Source organism: Balearica regulorum, chromosome 11 (genome assembly GCF_011004875.1).
Source record: "Balearica regulorum gibbericeps isolate bBalReg1 chromosome 11, bBalReg1.pri, whole genome shotgun sequence".
Taxonomy (NCBI): domain Eukaryota; kingdom Metazoa; phylum Chordata; class Aves; order Gruiformes; family Gruidae; genus Balearica; species Balearica regulorum.
Genome location: NC_046194.1, coordinates 21796601 through 21810389, shown reverse-complemented (window position 1 = coordinate 21810389; position 13789 = coordinate 21796601). Strand labels below are relative to the sequence as shown.

At 45.8% G+C, this 13789-nt stretch overlaps 1 protein-coding gene across 2 annotated transcripts in view; it reads right to left on the bottom strand.

The window, feature by feature from the left end:
• Positions 1 to 13789, bottom strand: part of NEXMIF (neurite extension and migration factor) — a 162605-nt gene that overhangs the window by 110269 nt on the left and 38547 nt on the right. Inside the window, exon 1 of one of the 2 annotated variants that reach the window (XM_075763685.1) lies at positions 6103 to 6287. The exons of the other annotated variant lie outside the window; for it this stretch is intronic. The gene's annotated coding sequence lies outside the window, so the exon portion shown is untranslated. Of the gene's footprint in view, positions 1 to 6102; positions 6288 to 13789 lie in introns of those variants that run through there. 2 annotated transcript variants of the gene reach the window in all.

Genomic DNA, 13789 nt, shown 5'->3' with positions numbered 1-13789 from the left:
ATCATCCTTGCATTTCCCATCCCTGCATGCCCGCAGATCCTCTGAATCAACACCTCCTGCCTGCAAGGTTTCACGTTACTCCTGGAAGCACATTTTTCTCTAGACAACCGCAGGACGAGGAATGCAGTCCCAGGACGCTTGCTAAGTGGCCTGAGCTGATGGTGCGGGGCCATCATCCCTACAGGGGCCTTGGGAAAGGCCAGGGAGGGGAGGAAGAAAAGGCTGAAATAATGCCTGGAAGCAAGTTACGCCAACCCTGACTGGTAGCTGACACAAAGATATATCCAGGCGACAAGCGTAAAAGCGAAACCATCGCACGCCACAGCAGCATTGCTCTCAATCATCCGTAAGAAGAATCCAGGTATTTCAAATCGGAGACTCTGAACGACTCACGGAGAGGAGGGGAGGGCGTAGGGAAGGAAAGCTTCCACCTGCGGGTAAAGCTTACAGCTACTCTTAAACTCGTCAGCAGAAATCTGCACTGAAAGATAATAAAATTCTAAATTCAAACCCATGGTTAGGGAGGGCAGCTAGGCACACAGCAACCTCTCGGCTCTTACGATTTTTTTTATTTTTTTTTTTTAGAGGCTATTCATAAATTTTACCAAAACTTTCAGGTCACCTTGGCAGCATCCCTGCCAAGCTGTTAAGCAGTGGGGTTAGATTTGGGTGGGTTACAGAGCGACCTTTTCACACCACATTAGTGGCCATAATTTGCTGAACTAACATTTCCTCCTGCTGTTTTTGAATATATCAAATTACTTTTGAGCTACCGCTCAAGTCTTAAAGGCTTGTTACAATCCACCCTAGAGCCGGCTTCAATTTAGCATGCTGGGCACAGAAATCCTACAACACCCCATGAGCCTTTGAGATAAAAAGTTCTGCCTAAGTTTTACATTTTACTGCACTAGCACCGAGAAAATAAAATTAGGTGGTCTGAGGTCCTAGTGGGTCCTAAAAGGACCAATCTTGTTTCTAGAAGTTACATCAAATACCTCTTTTTCTGAAATTCTTGCGGCTCCATTTCACGTCTCTATGAAACTTCAATAAAATGATTATACTTTTTACACTGCACAATTTGAGACACAAAATTTTGCAGGAAAGCTATAAAGTACGTACTTTCTCTACAATAAAATGTATCAGACTCCAGGTTGAAATATTTTCCTCTGTTCCAATGAAGTTCCAGGGGTTCTTGCAAACATCCCAAAGAAAGAGCAATTTCCCCCACCCCAAAAGTCAACCCAACGGGACACTGCGGCTGGGCGACTGTGCCTTGCCCTGCCTGTCCAACACCAAGACGGTGAGTCAAGCCTAGGAGGAACTGATATTAGCTGTCTGTGACAGGACCAGCGAGTAACATCCTAGAGCTGGACATCAATGAGGGGAAGGAGGACAAAGAGAAACTATCAGATATTAATCTTCTAATAAAGAAATACACAAATATTTATAAACTCATACTTACCCTCCCACCTACAATCTCTACTCTCTGCAGCTCGGGAAGCACCTTACAGAAGCAGATTTGTCATCCATTAAAAGGTGTAAGACCACGCCGCTCCGACTTCTGAGGTCCTGGGCCACCGTGCTGGCAGGTGACATGTCCCCGCAGTTATTCCTCCTTCCTCTTAGCCTAATGAATCTTGTTTACTCCGCTCCTGTGCGCCTCCAGACAAAAACGGCCCTTCAGCTACCGTACATCTTATTTGTCCTTGGTTCTGCAATAAGCACTCACATCAATGAGTGTTTAAAACAGTGCAAAATTCAAAAGAAACTCCCCTAGGTGGTCTGTGCATACAAATAAGTACATATTTTGCTTTTTTCATAAAAAGACACCCTGCAGGTTTCAAGCTTCTCTCACTGCAACAGATATTCTCAGGCAACAATGCTGATTTGGTGTAAGCTGATCCGTATCGCTGGATCCTGCCTTTGTTTTTGGCAGTCCCCTTTCAAGGTGACTAAATTAAAGTCAAAGTACAGTTCCGGGCAGCCCAACAAGGGGGCAAGGCTGTTTTGCAAAATCTAAAAGGCTAAATAAGAGGAAACAGACCTTCTAGCTAAAGAATTAGCTTATAAAAAAAAACCCCAAAACAAAAAAAACCCAACACAAACCAACAACAACATCCATGCTGCTCCGAGAATGTCACTGGTAACATCAGAACTGGGAAGATTACATCAGCCAGGAGCAACCAACACCAAACTTCTTGAATCAGATTCCTTCAAAACAGCTCACTTTTAATGGTCAAGGGTTTGGGTAGAGTTTAAGAAGCTGCCTCCTCAGCGAGCCTGACTTAGATGAACACAACTGGTTCAGATCACGTCAAGCAATGCAACGGGTCAGCCCAAAACACACGGCTTGCCACCCACCCCACCACTTCCAAGAACAGTACGCATGGCGCATCTAAACAGGCAAATGAAAAACGCATCTACGTTCGTTTTAAGTGTATGAGCCTGAAATTGCTAAGAAAAAAATATTTGCTGTCTGCACCTGTGTGAAATTGAGATTGCGGCTGTAAGTGCTCTCAACACTATGCATGCTATGGCACTAATATACTAATCACTGAAGGATCTTCAACGGTCCTGTTAAAATGTAACAGCGAAGAGCAAATTTCCTAATCTAACACAACTCCAAGGATCATCTGATGCGTCCTTCCTTCACAGCAAAACAAGGGCTTGTCAATACGGGGACCTACGTACACCCTAAGCTAAGATTGCAGGAAATGAGACCGTGCCCTGTGTGAACGAACACTGGCCACGCTTAATGTGTGGGTGCACGCTATTTTAGCAAACGTTCAGTTTTTTCATATGGTAAAGCACCTCAGAGAGGGGTGTTCTTCACATACATCGGGACTGTCCTCGACACTCTAGCTCATCACACGTGAGTCTTTCGGTTTGTCTAAAAGCCACATCCTTAAAACGACGTGGCAAGCCAAAGACTCAGGGTAGTCTTGGCAAATCACTGCCGGATCTTCACAGCACTCTAATCCCAGCAGGAGATCCGGACGGCAAAATCTCCAGGTATGGCATCTCCTCCTGCCAAAACAGACTCCTCGCGTGGGAGATGCCTCAGCAGCTCCTGGCTCCATCCCCTCGGCAGCCCAGCCTTCACACGCACCGGTTGTCCTCCTCACCTGCAAGATCCCTTTCAGCCTTGGAGAAGCTGGAGAGTAAAACCACGTGCGTGACCACATCCAGAGCCCAGCAGCAGGTAAATGAGGCCGTGCGGCCAGGACATTAGAGCGCTGAGCACCGACAAAGGCAGAGGAGGAACTATCTGGGTCACAGCACGCTCACAAAGCACGGCGAAGCTTCAGAGCCGGCGGCAGGACCACAGGGAAAGGCCCAGGGAGGTACGTTGCCGGCTCTGCAATGAGCACGCCTTACAGACTCAAGGCCAGACTGCTGCAAACTAAAATAGCTGCTGCATAAAAGGCACAGCCAGCTCTGCATATTCAAGATCAGAGCAGAGATAAATGATGAGATTCTCTGTGCTATGCACAAAAGCCAAAAATCACCAGTGCATTTACAGTTCAATATTCTCCTAATCCCATCTTTATTTCTAGTGCATAAATAAAGCTCATTACAAATTATTTTCTTCAGAAACCTACTAGCAACCCAAAATAATTCATAAATGTGCTGTTTGCATTTATACATCCTTGACACCCACAGTAAACATCAAAACAAGGAATTCAGTCAGTCACATTGGTTGTAATACATAATTTCTCTTTTCTGTGTGGATTCTGTCACAGCTATGTCCAGCAAACCCCTTCAGCAGCATCTTTTATGCTATTAGGTATAAATATATATACAGGCACACGCGTCCGCTTTATGGGGACTCTTCCCAGTGTCCACCTTGCTTTCCCGCACGAGCAAAGGCATTTTGTGACAACGCTCATACAAGTATTGAATAATTTATTTGCACAAAATAAATAAATAAATAAATAAAAACCCCCAGAGCAAATGTTTTCTTTTTTAGTCTTGACCAAACACAAAGCTACCTGCTTTCTTTGTTCCAGTGTCGCACGGTGCCTCCTCTCCTCACTCTCAGCACACCACACCGTTTGCCCACCAGCTGCAGAAAATCGTGCAGCTCTGACGTGCACGCACGCACCGGGGGTGGCGGCGGAGACGCTGCAGCTTCTCCCCACCGAGAGACCTGGAGCATCTGCCAGGCCAGGCAGGGCTGGTACAAGATGCTACCCACCGTCCCATCCACCTGTGGGGTGACCCCCTCCCTGCACCCCGGGGGCAAAGCTGACATAGCTTTGCCTTCAGCACTTCCTTCCTCCAGCGCTTAAACCAAATAGAGACTTTAACAAACAAATTTAGAGACAGAACTCCCCTTTTTTTTTTTTTTTAAATTATTATTATTAGACGACCACACGCATGCACGCACCAGGAACACACCACCACGCTGACCAAGCGCAGAATGAGAAGCGCGGCCAGACGCCTGCGGTGGCTGCACACCTTGCGCAGAAACGCAAATGAAACCTAGCCAGGTGTCTCCGCTCGGCGCGCGGGCCGTTGCAGGGAAGTACGTTAACCAGCCTTGGCGTCTCTACTCCCGTCTGATGACGGCTAGGCATAGCGGATGCGTATAACCTCTGAAGCATTTTTAGTCACAGTATATCTTTAGCACCGAACACAATGCAAGTATTAAGCAGCAAAGCCGTGGCAGGCGACAGCCGATCAGACGCAGGAGATGCTGGGGAGGAGGAAAGGATGCGCAGCAAGAGAAGCCCCCCGCGCCTCCCACCCCTTGGGGCTGCACCGCAGGCCAGGCTGTGGTCGGCGAGGACCAGTTGGCTCAAGTCAAGGTGCCAACCCGCAGCAGGACCAGTGGCGGAGGGGAGAGCTTCCAGCCCTGCTGCCTTTGGCCCCCTCACAAAGATTACCAGCGTAACAAGCAAGAAACACCCACGCAGCTCCCAACATGGGCGCCCAACAAATGTGTAGAACCCACACCTCCTGCTTCCCCGAGACCCGACAACATCTGAGTTAGCAGCTCTGCAGGATGTGATCTGGTCACCTTAGAGAAAGCAACCACCACAGCCTGAGCCGCATCCCAACGGCTTTGTGTATTGCAAGAAATCAGACACAAAGAACTCTTATTACCTGCTTTGCGCTGAATTAGACATACACAGTCCTCCTGATTGCACGCACAAGGTGAAATTAAGCATCATCAATTTCCTTCAAAAGAAAACGCGTGTGTGTCAACCTTACTCCATCAACCAGTAGGACTTTCCTGCTTAGTTCTTGAATGCCAAGTATTTTATGCAAAATTCAATGTTTGGACTGAGTAGTACAGCAATTTATGAAAAAAAGGGGGGGGAAAAGAGAGAATACTACATTTAACACATTTGGAAATACAATTAGTCAAATACAACTTCACAAATAAGTAGCCCCTCTGCCCTCAAAATAAAAAAAGAAAAACTAGAGTGCAAATGTAGGAAACCAAGAATGAAGCTTGGAGATCTGCCACTAATGGAAAAGAACGGATACAGCTTACGAAATAACCCCACCGTTTCTGTGTATAATCATTATTTCCAGTTTGGCCTCCCTAAATTAAATCGGTTTTAATCTTCCCTGCTAAACTGGCACAATGTTGACTTCAGCTTTTTGGTGTCCATTTGTTCTACCACATGACATCATGAGATGCCTGCCAATAACACAGAGATGCCTAAAAGCCTTGAAATTCTTGGCTTTGGAACTCCAGGTTTTCTGAGAACTGTTAATTTACTTTGGCTTAAATCCTAGATTTTGGCTCCACTTGAAAAAAGTATTTCTCACACAGTAATTAAACTTGTAGTGGACAACACCGAAGCAATAGGAGACGAGCTCCAAAAAGAGTATGTTGTCTAGTCACGTCTTTCTGAGGTTTCTCTTCTTGCAGCCATGTGAAGAAAGCGGCAAAGAAGCTGTGCACCAGTAGTGCAGTTTAAGTTCTAATTAGACAATTAAGGCAGAAGAAATGGCGTTTGTTAGACAAAACTTTCTATATTATTACAAAATTGGAGAAAGCCTAGCTGTCAATTAAAAACGAGCTTAAACTCAGTCCACGTAAAATTCAGAACAAGCTGATCAACTTTACAACAGCAGCAAAATTACCTTTTCCAAAGCAACACTTCACGAGGTCTCAGCAGCATCCTCTCGGTGGTGCAAAGCCGGAGAAGCCTCACCTCTCGCACCCGCATGGGGATTCTCCTTCAAAATACGATAAAACCGGGGGACAGCACAAAGACAGCGTCGTGACCCTCAAAACCAGGGGGGGATACAGACCCCTGGCCTGCTCCTTCCCCAGAGCTTAACAGGAATTTGGCAGTATTTCCCTGCACTGCTCGGGGAGAACAGAAATGGTACAAGACTGCAAGTTCAAATACATTACAAAATAGTCTGCAAAAATAGCTGGGCCTTGTAAGAAATATACTTCTCCATGGAAACCACCAGACGCTCTGAATTCTGGCAGACTAGAGAAAACGGGTTTGTATTATTAAAGGAAACGTCTGTGTATTTGGGCTTTTATAATTCTAACCTTCAGAAAGGGCAATCGCTGGGCTCCAGAACAGGTGACCTGAACTTCCCACAGCCTTCCCTCTTCTGCCTCTCCTCATCCAGCGACACCGCGATTCCCGGGGGACGGAAGGATGGGCAGGGGGGTGGACTTTGCAGGTCTCTGCAGTGCTTTTAATTACAGATACAGAATGGAAAGGAGCAAGAAAAAAACCCGACACCCTGGGGTTTTAAAACACCTGTCCATACAAATAAAACACCTCCACATATTTAAATGTGGAACGAGGCAAAGCAACTCTCCTGCAATACATTAACGAACGTGATGTATATATTTCAACATCTGCGTATTGCAAACCTCTCGCACTCGAGCAAGTGCAAGATAAGCCATTACTATTCTCTCCCTCACCCAAAACAGTTTCCACTTTGGATGCCAGGTGGGGAACTATAGATTAATTAACTCCCAACTGGCATTGATGGGATAATTATATTCGCCTGTCTCTGGATTTCGCTATTTCCAGCTGAACTGCCACACCAGAAAGCAAATCCTAACCACGAACCTCCACCTCTCCGCTCTATCCCAACAAGGCGCTGACCTCTTACCTGTGGAGGCTGGGATACACAATTCAGAAGAACTTAATAGAATATTTTTAAAGAAATAAAAGTGCTGCAGCCTCAAAACATGAAAGGGATGGGCTAGAAAGGAGCACTCATATAGAGAGCAATTATATTTTTGATATCTAATGGTTCTGCCTCAGGAAGCAGGAGCTGGCTAGCATCAAACTGTATAAAAGAAAGGATTATGGGCTCACAAAAAAAAAGAATGCCATTTTGATTTAAAACCCAGCAAAGCATAGTGCAGATTTGTTATTTTAACTCACAGCGCTTAATTCCTGTAACGAGCCAGAATGTCATTAAGGATGAAAAATACATGAAATACTTATGGTACAAGAAATTAAAAGTAACCTCACTTTTAATCAATGGCTGTTCACCAAACAGGCCATTCTTTGCTTCTCGAAACCATCTTGCGCTTGCACAATACGCCTCAGCTACACAAGATTTCAGCACGGAAAAAAAAAAAACAACAAAAAAGTATAAATTCATTTCTGAGAACCTGCTACTCCACGGCATTTCCCAGTTTACAGTAACTCCCAGCCAAAGGAGTCCAAACCCCCCTCCTGACTTCCCAACCTGCAGCAAAAGCAGCTCCCACCTGCGTTTCTGTGATTCCGTACAGCGCCACGTACACTGGTGCCACAGGTACCCTAGTCAAGTTTTTAAAATAAGTTCTTAGCATTTAATCCCCAGTCCTAGCAATCATCATTATGGGTGAAATACAGAGTCTGCACAAAAAGAAAAAGATTTAGTCCTTCCTCCATTCAAGAAATTAAAGGATAATCCCCAATTATTAGGAATACTTTTGTAGTCTAGTATATCCATTTGCCATTTTACTTTTATAGTAGGGGTTTTGGGGTTTTTTTGGGGGGTCTTTTTGAAGTGACTTGTGTCCAAGAGGATTTAGAAATGATGCGAAACTGACTGCTGCTCCCTATTTTAAAGAAGGGGTATGTTCAGTGTGCCTAATTCAAAAGAAGCAACATGCAATATGATCAATTAAAAATCTATAAATACATTTCTTTCTGCATTAGTCCATTAAAAAGTAAAAAAAAAAAAAACAAAACAAAAACCCCAAACCCCAAACCAGTTCTAACAAGCAGATGTGGAAGTGGTCTCTGCAGCACCTGCACCCAGTGCCACCCAAGCTTCCCTCCTGGGGATGCTCCAGGCGGCAGGGACCGTGCGGGAGGCTGTTGGAGCAGCGGGGGACTGCTGGTCTCCGCACCGGAGAGCCATTCCTTCCAGCTGAGCGCTCCTGCCCGGCCTGAAACGGCCAAAACACGGTGCAGGGCATCACTCCGCACGCAAAGCGCCGCGGGGCTGTGGAAAAGCGCAAGGAAAAGGGACGTCCGTGACTGAGGTCCCACCAAAAATTTTTTTAAGAATTTTTCAAAGAATTTTTCAAAGAATTTTTCAGATCCTACATTTGACCCAAATCTCCCTGCCAAGATTTTGTGCTGTCACAATCACTTTTGGGGTTTTTTCCCCACTCCTTCCTCATGGTCGCACGTGAATGTCCTCCAGGAACAGAAGGAAAAACTAAGTCACCCTGGCAAGGCACCGGGAACCTGGCAGTGTGCAGACATTCACCTCCCTAAGAGACTGCAGCAGTTAATGGTTACGGTGGTTAAAAACAAACATCAGAATTATTTTTTTTTAATTGGTAGCAAGTTTGTTTGGTTTTTTTAATCTAAATGAGTCACTGTCTACACGATTTCCTAAAGCCCTCGACCCCTGATAATATTCCTGAAAGGTGAAAGGGGTTTTGATGCCTGAGTGGGTTTATGCTTGTTTAGATAAGCTAAGTTTAAAGGATAACACAGCTTCCTTCCCTGCCCTCACCTCCCATTCACATAAACCCTTTATTCTTCTTTTGCAGCTGCAGCTCCTGAGCCACAAGACACAGACTGAGATGTGTGCCCTCCCACTCAGGGACAGGCCAAAGACTGGCCTTTTCAAGCTTTTTAACACAAACAAATCCGACATCAAATCACCAAGACTTCAGGTACTCGTACTTGGCTGAAGTTACCAAAGCAGAGACTTTCTCCAAGGCCACCTTCCAAGGTTTCTTCAACCTTCAAGGCCACCTTCCAAGGTTTCTTCAACCACCTCACGCAACGGCAAAGCACCGCTGGGGTTTGACTCCCAGAGACAACCACCACGGCTCCTCCACTGCCGGGTCTGCCTCTCCCCAGGAGCAAAGCCCTGGGCAGGTGTACGTTTTGGAAGCTCTATTTAGCATCCTTGAAGTCATTCTCGGCCAACAGAGACCCGAGACCCGCAGAGCCACAAAGCCTGCTAGCAAAGGGTATGCTCGTCCTGTACAACAGCAAGGCCATGGAACGACACTTGCCTTGGGCTCAAGGCCACACAAGGACAGGTAGACAGCCAACCCAGCTTGGCTATCTCCATCCTGGGCTGCATGAAGCACAGATATAATAAATGGAGTTTCTTTGATATCACGTGTTCACAAAGAGCTGAGCAGAACTGGCACCCCAGCCACCCCACAGCTGGGGGCTCCATTTAAGCGGTTTTGGTTATTTAAACACTGGCTAGGGCTGCAAACTAAGCTCCAAGGCGAGCAGAGCCCACCACGGCCCCGGGTGGCACTCGCAAGCTTAGCTGTTGTTAGCAGGCCCTTAAACGCACGGTTGAAAGTAAGGTGGCCTCTAGGCATAGCAAAATCGATGAGCCCTGCCTTGCAGCACACAGGCATGAGGGAGCGTGATAAATGCCGATTGCCACAGACGTCACCGCTCAACAAGTTGGTGACATTATCTCAACGTGTTATCCACCTTCTTCACCTAAAGGAGCAAGCTCTACACTGCCCAGCATTTCAACATCAGATCAGGAAAAAACAAAACAAAACAAAAAAACCCAACCAAAACACAAATGCAAAATGTTTTTTCCTATGCAGACAAACCTCTTGACCGCAGCGGTGCAAACAGAAGCGGGACGGCTCGTGGGCTCTCCCCCAGCACGAGCTGATGTCCCTGCGGTCAGCACCAATCCGTCCTACGGCACCGATCCAGTCTGGGATCGCTGCATTACAGAGAGATCTGCAGAGACTGCACGAGGCTACTAATTTCTGCTGGTTTATTGTAATCGTGCGTATGATCAGCAGAGCTTACTGCACCTCATAAAACTAATGCTTTTTCTACTTTACGAAAGAACGTTGTGCTGGAGCTGACTTGCAAATGAGGCTAAGACGAAACATAGGAACATGACTTTTTTTCTTGCTCAATCACTCACTCCCTATTGTGTTTGAAACTTCACATTTTTGTTAGGTAAGCTCTAGATAAACACACTGGCAGATCAATAAATACACTGGTAATGGCTAACAAGCCACCTCGACAAGATTGATAATCCATTTATACAAGTTCCTCTATGTGTCAAAAAACCCAATCCCGTAACGCACACGTGTTATTCTTCAGGAAGAAGAAAGATCACGTCCCGTCACACCCCATCTCTCCCAACCCACTCCATTCCCCCCAAAACGCCATCTTCATCTGTCCCCTCACAGGCTTGCCACAAAAATCCCATCTCCTCCACGCTTAATAAAAGCGGAATAGAAAAAATGCATGAAAAAGATTTCTGTGAAAAAAACCTCAGGAATGGTGTCAATGACAGAACAAAAAATGGCCTGTTGAGAGATGCACTATGAAATGCCGCTTGCTGTCTGTTAGGAAATGATGGCTGTATTTCCTTAGGTGACACCTCCTGCCGACAGTCTCTGTGGCCATCCCTTTCTCTTTCTTATAAACCCTCCCAAAAACCCAATCTCTGAAACTTTACATTAAATTATCCAAAAGGATGAAGCAAGGGAACGTCAAATTATTACGTTAAAAACAAAAATTAACCAAAAATTAACCTAGCTGAAAACCAAGCCGTCCGAGAGCCATTTAAATTACTCTACTCCCTCTGCCCTTCCCCTCTCCCTTTCCTTATCCCGCGTTTCGGATCCCAAGCCCAGAGCTGGAGCAGGAACCTGCCCACGGCACAACGGCGCTGCCAGTCCCAAAGGGCTTCCGGGCACCATCACAGCACCACGGCTTTTCATGCTCTTGTATATTTTGGGGGGGGGGGGGGGTGGGGGGGTGGTGGTGTGTGTGCAGGCCACACTGTTTTGACTAATTCAGGCTGGATCAGCAGAAAAGAGCAAGCATCTCAGTAAGATTCGGGTGTCGCAATCATGGCTCCTTTAAGAATGCTCCTATTAAAAAAAAAAAAAACCAAAACTACTTCCCAAGATTAACTCAAGTAAAAATCCTGGGTTTATTTTTCCTGAATCCATTAAAAAAAAATGGTAAGGGTTTTTATGAGTCTCTTGATTTTTATAAGAGCTCTTCACAAGGGAAAAAACTACTGACTACCCAGGAAAATAAAAATTTTATACAAAAAAGAGCTGTCAAAAGCCTTGACTAGTTAAAAAAAAAAAAAACAACTTGCTAATTTCTTTAAATCACAGTAAGCTTAGATTTTGGGTGGCACCATAACAGGTACATAACTTTAAGGCAAAAATGTAGATTTCAATGTCTAGATATAGGAGACAGAAGAAGAAAGAATATTCACTGGTTTAAACAGATGGAGTATGTTTCTGAACAGCTACGAATTAATATAAAAACAGTATTTAAAGATGGAATTTGAAGAAAAAAGGGCTGACAGAGGACAAGTGTATGACTATTCGTTTGCAGCACAGGTCAAAAGGAAAGATGTTTGCTTCCAACCTTTCAGAAGGCTGGAAGAGGGAAGAACATTTTGCACCATTTTGTGTGTAAAGGCACTTCCAAATGCTTAATTATAAAGTTGAATTCAGAGCAAAAAAACCCCCACAGAAGATGCAAATAAGCTTCTGCATGGTTCCAGCTTGGATTGACAGAACAAAACCAACCCTGGCCAGAGGGAAGAAACTTCACCGCAGTTAACGGAGCAAAACTCCGGCACAGCAGCAGCTTCTCCGTTGACTTGTGTTTTACCAACATAAAGTTCAGGTTTTTCTTGTTTGTGTTTCGAAAAGGTCCCAGGAGGGCAGAAGATAACTGAAACACTGAAACACCTTTCCGCGTGGCTCTCCCAGGCATTGCACCAGCCAAATTAAGATTTTTAGCATCTGAACATTTCAGGAAACCTTACTCCACCCTTTAGAGCCCCTCAGGAGGGGCATTTGTGCTGGGGCACACACTCGATGGACTCAGCTGCAGACAAATCACCTTTTTGGCTTTTACACCTTAGGAAGCTTTACAACTCATTTAAAGGCAACATCTTGGATTTTGTTTAAAGCTCCATTTTTAAAGGCTCGGAGCATACAACAGCATCACAGCTCAAAATCTCTCGTGTCACGCATATGAAAGGCTTGTCAGAAGAGGTACACCGCTTCGTCACCTGCCCATCCACACAAAACAAACACCATCCAGTTTGCTTTGTGCTGGGAGGAAGAGGGGAAACTCTTCAGAAACACATTTCAATAGTCACCAATATTCAGTCACGTGAGGATTTAGCCATAGAGCCGGGAACTACTCGCCTTTCACTGACCTGTATTTGCAAACTTGCACCAAAACCATTTTTTTCCTCATTTTAATTGAATTTGAGGAGCAGGTGCCTGCTGCCATCCTGCAGGGCACATTTATACACTCACGCTGACGTTACAGAGGTTCCCTACCATTACTGCTGCACGAGCCAAACCTGGCTTGCCGGCCATCACCTCGCCCCAGCTTCTGCGGCGGAGCCAAAAATTGGTGTGGCCCCATGTCCTGGCGAAGGACTCAAAGCTGAGCACTTGGGTCCCAACCCCACCGGAGGGATGGATGGATGGATGGACAGCCATCTCCTTGCCTTGGAGGACGAGTGGCAGCTCTCAGTGGCAAAGGCTTCCCCGGGGTAATTCATGCGGCTACGGCTGCCGGCCGCAGGCTGCTGGGGTTCGGTTCAGCTGCAGCAACTGGTTTTCTTCACAACCGGTCCCCTTACAGGAATAATTCAAAGCATTAGCTGATCATAAATGATGTGCATATTTGCAATGTACAGAATTAAAACCACAATGGCCAAAATAAAACCTCACTGGGGATGACACAAAATTCATGCCAAGGAGAGCAAAACAGGGCAGGGAGGAGCAGGGGGAGAAAGGACCAGAAACAGAAAGCTGGAGCAGCTCAGTTACCTGGGAGATACACCCCTCGCCAGGTGATATGATCTACTATTTTCTCAGGCTAATACGATGTCAAATCCCAAAACCGCATGAAGGTTGCTCAGTTAAAGGGTCTGCTTCCAGAGATCAAGAGATCTCAGCATCTACTGAACTCGGCATGAGCGATATTCACATGCACAGCTCATTGATAAAAATAATGACCGGCTCCTCAGCCGGTGCCTTTCATCTGTCGGTCTGGACAAACGGCAGGACCAGGGAGGATGACATCATTAGCTCCATTTTACAAACTGCAAAGCTAAGACAGTGAACTAACGTGACTTGCCCAAAATTCATCCTTGCAGCAGCAAGGAGAGACAACCCAACAGGCCAGAGCGTTTTTTTCACCATTTTATGCTCTGGGCTACACCCCGCGACGCCCAGAACAAGGCACAGTTCCCTAAAGGGACACACTGCCAGGAACTCAGACCATTTTGTAGCCAATTTTTAATAAATTTAAAACCCTCTGAAGTCAAAGCAAGTATTTCC